At 44.4% G+C, this 6,000-nt stretch overlaps 1 protein-coding gene across 1 annotated transcript in view; it reads right to left on the reverse strand.

Annotated features, from left to right (window-relative positions):
- Positions 1–3,835, reverse strand: part of LOC133217961 (solute carrier organic anion transporter family member 1C1-like) — a 28,115-nt gene extending 24,280 nt beyond the window's left edge. The window contains exon 1 of the mRNA XM_061363855.1: positions 3,585–3,835. The gene's annotated coding sequence lies outside the window, so the exon portion shown is untranslated. The remainder of the gene's footprint in view (positions 1–3,584) is intronic.
- Between the last annotated feature and the right edge of the window lie 2,165 nt (positions 3,836–6,000).

A 6,000-nucleotide genomic window follows, 5' to 3' on the forward strand; every position in this document is an offset into this window, starting at 1 on the left:
ATGCAATCCTGGTATGAAAAAAAAAGAATTGAAGAAAGTAAATATCTGAAACACAGGGCTGATAACCACACAAGTTTTACCAGTTTTAATATATCCCAAATTGCTCCTATTGCATAACTTTATGGAGGTCAGTAGTTTTCAAGCTCAGAGAAACCTACAACCATATATGTCAGAGCAACAGTTCTGTTGCCATGACAATGTCTCTGAGGGAAAGAGTTAACACAAACTAGAGAGCAGAGCAGTGTGCCCTGTGGTACCACAGCCAACTGCAATAATAGCTTAATCTTTCGTTTTTTGTGCAACCAGCACAAATAAGAGCATTTCATTCTAATCACAAACCTGCCTTATGCCACTCAAATACTTCGGTAACACTGTTGTTCTACTGGGATTACTTGTAATATACTGCCAACTGCATTAGGAGGTCAGAAATAGCTTTTGTTTTATTCAAGCAGATATCTGGCTGGTAAGGATGGTCCTTTCCTGACTTGGTTATAGTGAGAGCCTTAAGTTTTTGCTGTATCTTGGATGACATTTTTCACCCGTGCCATGAAACATGAAGACAGATAGCCTGTGTCAGCTCTTCCTTCCCAGACGTGGCAGGAATGCCAGCAAAACATAATCATAGAATTGTCTAAGCTGGAAAAGACCTTTAAGATCGAGTCTAACCGTTAACCTAGCACTGCTAAGTCCACCATTAAACCATGTCACTAAGTGCCACATCTACACGTGGCAGTCAAACACTTCCTGGTGCAGCCTGTTGCAATGTTCGATCACCCTTTCAGTGAAGAATTTTTTCCTAATATCCAACCTAAACCTCACCTGGTGCAACTTGAGGCCATTATCTCTTGTTCTAGTCCCCCCCCAAGCCTTCTCTTCTCCAGATGAAACAACCCCAGCTCCCATTTCCCAGTTCCTCATCAGACTTGTGCTCCAGACTCCTCACCAGCTTCATTGTCCTTCTCTGGAGAAGCTCCAGCACCTCAGCATCCTTCTTGTAGTGAGGGGCCCAGAATGGAACACAGTGCTTGAGGTGCAGCCTCTTCAGTGCCAAGTACAGGGGGAAGACTACTGCCCTGGACCTGCTGGCTGCACTATTGTTGATACAGACCAGGATGCCATTGGCCTTTTTGGCTGTCTGAGCACCAGCTGGCTTGTTGACCAGCATCCCCAGGTCTTTTTCTGCAGACTTACTGAGGGTGCGGTAGGATCCCCTAGTCCAGATCACTGATAAAGATATTAATAAGCAGAATTAGCCCCAGCACTGAGTCTTGTGGAACTTGTGACCAACCACTACTTGCATTTAACTCCATTCACCACAACTCTTTGGGGATGGCCATCAAGCCAGTGAACAGTACACCTGCCTAAGCCATAAGCAGCCAGTTTCTCTACAAGAATGCTGTAGGATACGGTATCATGTCAAAGACTTTACAACAGGCTAGGTAGGCAACATCCACAGCTTTTCCCTCATCCATTAAGCAGGTCACCTTGTCATAGAAGGAGATCAAGTTGCTCAAGCAGGACCTGCCTTTCATAAACCCATGCTGACAGGGCCTGGTCACCATTTTGTCCTGTATGCACTGTGATGGCACTCAAGGTGATCTGCTCCATAACCTTCCCTGGCACTGAGGTCAGAATGAAGGGGTCTGAAGGTCCCTGAATCCTCCTCCTGGCCCTTCTCATAGATGGGTGTTACATTTGCTAACTTCCAGTTAATGGGGTAGTCTCTGGGTAGGCAGGGCTGCTGATAAATGGTGGAAAGTGGCTGAATGAGCACTTCTGCCAGCTCCTTCAAGTACCCTTGGGTGGATCCCATCTTGCCCCATGCACCTGTGTGTGTCCAAGTGGTATAACAGCTTACTAACCATTTCCCCTTGGATTATGGTGTCTTCATTGTGCTTCCCATCACTATCTTCCAGCTCAGGGTCACAGAGCCCAGAGAACAACTCAGCCTATGACTGAGGCAAAGAAGGTATTAAGTACCTCTACCTTTTCCTCATCACATCCAATAAAGATGGAGATTTTCCTTACACTCCCCCCCCCCCTTTTGTTGCTAATGTATTTACAGGAACAGTTTTTATTGTCTTTTACAGCAGTAGCCAGATTAATTTCTAGCTGGGCTTTGGCCCTTCTGATTTTCTCCCTGCATAGCCTCAGAACATTCTCGCAGTCCTCCTGAGTTGCCCATCCTTTTTCTGAAGGTCATAAACTCTTTTTTTCCCCCTGAGTTCCAGCCAGAGGGATCTTTTCAGCCAGACCAGTCTTCTTCCCTGATGGCTTGTCCTTCAGTGTATGGGGACTGCCTGCTCCTGTGTCTTTAAGATTTCGTTCTTGAAGAACGTCCAGCCTTCCTGGACTCCCTTTGCCTTTCAGGTCTGCCTCCTAAGGGACTCTGTCAACCAGTTTCCTAAGCAGGCCAAAGTTTGCCCTCTGGTAGTTTAAAGTTGCAGTTCTGTTATACTCCCTTCTTATTTCTTTGGGAATTGAAAACTCTATCATTTCATGATAGCCATACCCAAGAAGGCCTCCAATCACATCACTCACAAGTTCTCTGATCACAAAAAGGAGATCCAGCAGGGTACCCTCCCTAGTTGGCTCACTGACTGACTGTGTCAGGAAGTTATCATCTCCACACACCCCAGGAACCTCCTAGACTGTTTCCTCTCTGATACATTCTATTTCCAGCAGACACCTGGTAAGCTGAAGTGCCCCACAAGACCAAGGGACTATTGTGGGACTACTCCCAGCTGCCTATGGGATATTTCATCTGCCTCCTCATCCTGGTTAGGTGGTCTGTAACAGACTCCCACCATGATATCTGCCTTGCTGGCCCTCCCTCTGATTGTTACCCATAAACACTCAATCCTATCATCACCGTCATCAAGCTCTAGACAAATCAAAACACTCCCCAACATACAGAGTTCCTCCATTGCCTCTCCTTCCTTGCCTATCCCTTCTGAAGGGTTGATAGCCATCCACTGCAGCACTCCAGCTGTGCTTCATCACACCTATGATGAGTAAGTGCAGGCGGGTCACACTCTGCCTGAAGGACAGCTGCTGGCCATATTCACACTTCCTCCCTGCCTGTCACCAGGGCTCACAGCTGGGGCTCCAACCTATACTTGAATTCCTGGCTTTAGCTGGCCAGGGTGTGGGAGCCCTCTGTGCTGGGTCTGCTTTCTATCTAATTGAAAGCACACCTGATAACCCACCTGTGACACAGCTTGGGTGGCACAAGCACTCATCTTCCCAGGCGCTGGTATGTGGGGCTGTGCCTGATGATCAGGTCCAAGGATGAATCTGTCCCTGAGCATGCATACAGCAAGCTGAGACACTGCCAGGCAGTTACCACTCATTCAAACTGCAGGCAATGAAAATAAAGTCCTTCCCCACTGGAAAATCCTTTGCTTTGCAGTAAGCCTCCTTAGACATTCCTTTAGTGTGTGTCAGCCCAGAGGTGTAGGAGCTGCAGTTGCCAGAAAACGTGAACAAGGAGGCTGGTACAGAGACTGCTTACTCATGAATCCATGTAAAGCACATCCACTCTGAAAGGTGTCTCAACAAAGAGAAGAAAAGCCAAATCTTACCTGGCAGCAGAAAATCCCAGAGATGGTTCCTACCAATGATCGTAGGTAAGCTCCCTCTATTGCCTGTGCATACTCATAAGTGCTTGCATGGACTCTGGTCTAAGCTTAGAAGCAAGAAAAATTGGAGGGGAAAACCACCTCTTAGAAAGTACTCTGTCTAAGGATGGTACATCTTATACTGGCCGTGGAGAAAGGAAAATGCATAAGGGTGGGAGAACTTGTTTTGTCTCTTTTCTTGCCTGAGCATTTGGTGTTTGTCTCCCGCCCTCATCCTTCCCCCACCTCCTCAATGTTTTCTTCCTTTCTCTCCTCCTATCAACTTCAGGACAGTGCAGACACAGGCAAAGCAAATACGCTGGGTATCCTAGCTGAAAATCCTGAAGAGCATCTAAACCCTTCCAGAGGTATTTATCTTTGGAAGTTGCTGTTTGATGGGACACGTGACATAGCTTTGTGAAGAGGAAAGAAAAAAAAACCCAATCCTGATCGTCTTAATTGCTCATTCCCAGGAAACAAAAGACTTCAAGGGGAAACAGACCAGAAAAAAAAAAAAAAAAAAAGAGAAAAAGAAAAAGGGGGATGGGGAGAAGGAGATGGTGGTGTGCATGGGAGAAGGTAGGGAAGGTAGGATGTAGGGTGATCCACAAAGATTTCGCATTCAGACCCTGTTCCTTCCTGGTATGTCCGGTACGCCCTGCTCCCCAGAAGCCTCAAGGCAAACTCCATATCAAGACAATGTAAAACTGGAACGAAAAGACCCATTAAAGGAGAGGACAGAACTGCATGGGAGAGTAGGACAAGTCTTTTGCCACAATGAAGGGAATATTTTGCAAAGTTCATTCCCACCCTGTGTTTTTCCTGTCACAATGTCACAAATGAAACCACATTTACCCACAAGTTTGTGTAAAGGTGAAGAATGTTGCTAGTTCCCAGTGTAGTTGCTTGAACTGAGAGAGGCTATAAATCATGTGTCTTCTGCTAACCTTTAAACTTTAATTATACAAACAGAGAAGGTATTAAAACTCTAAATTCTTTTTCCTTTCCCTTCTTTCTCTCTCCCACCCTTTGCAGAAGGGTATGGTCCCATGGCAGCTAAAACCTCACTGACATTCGAAACTGTGCTATGCCAAACCAGGCTTCTACTTTCCTACATTTAATGCTAATTAGTCATTATATTTCCTTTTTGGGTTCTTAATGCAGCTGGAATTTTATTTACACTGCATGTAATTCACATTTTGTCCTTTAATGTATCTTACATCCTTAGGTTTGGAAATTTGGAAATCTCTTTCCCCTTTTTCTGAGATAACAAGGAGCCTAATATTCCACAGGAATTAGTGATTCAGAGAATTAGTGATTATGAGTTCTTTCATAGAACAGCTTCCAAACTGTTTCCTTCAGTTATTAGGAAAACTGAGTTTACACAATACAGGATCTGTACTAGTTGTGCCTGACCTTTAATCTTTGTTGCTGACCTTGTCTCCTTCAATGATTTCTGGCACCAGTTATTATGCCACTGCTAGCCTTCACCACAATGTCCCTTAATATCCCTCATATTCAGAGTCATAAACTCCTTGAAAGGCATTTATATAAGGAGTAAACTTCTAAGACCCCATTATGCTACAAATCATACTGATGAACACCAGGGCATGGTCTTCTGCCCTTGCAGAATGATTTTATGCAGTTTAAGATGAAGCAATGCTTTGAAGAATGAGGCCCCCAAGATTTAGTGCAATCTTCTCATCTTTGCTGTATTTCTGCTTCGTTGTAAAACCTCAGCATCAGCTTTCTATCACAGTTGGGCTTTTACTGGAATTTCTTTATAGAGTTTTCTCTGACTTCTTTAGAGGTATAGATAATATCTTAACTGGAGCTTTATCAAAACCACCCTGGAGGAGGTATTTTCCATTATGCAGAGTTTTCTTACACCTTCCAGAAAAGCACCTTCATGAGCGAATTACTGCAGTTCCTCAGAAATGGTCTTGTTTATGTCCTCTATTGTACTTTTCCAGATGCTCAGAGTAAATGAATACAAGATCCTCACTAAATCTCAATGAGTTCATCTGACAAAGTCTCATCCAGGTAGGAATTTATTAGTTTTCCAAGCCTCCCAGGCCATGGATATCACATGGAAAGGAAATGCAGTACATCACTTTCTACAATTTACTTACAAGAACTGAGACAGGGGAAACAAATCACTACCAATTCCAACAGAGGACATGACGCTTCCTGTGTGTCACTTTTCAGTGCCTCCCACAGCAGAGCACTTCCCAAGCACAGCAGCACAAAACTCAATGGAAGCTTGCTAGACAGTCAATCAAACAAGAAAAGTTTTACTTTCCCATAGTCCTAAAAGAAATTGCTTACTTATATATACTTATTCTGTAATTGAAACAAAGCCTTAAAACAGCTACAGGAC

This window comes from Neopsephotus bourkii, unplaced genomic scaffold (assembly GCF_033783945.1).
Source record: "Neopsephotus bourkii isolate Nb327-2 ecotype Australia unplaced genomic scaffold, CSIRO-AGI_Nbou_v1 NB_1183, whole genome shotgun sequence".
NCBI classification, from domain to species: Eukaryota; Metazoa; Chordata; class Aves; order Psittaciformes; family Psittacidae; genus Neopsephotus; species Neopsephotus bourkii.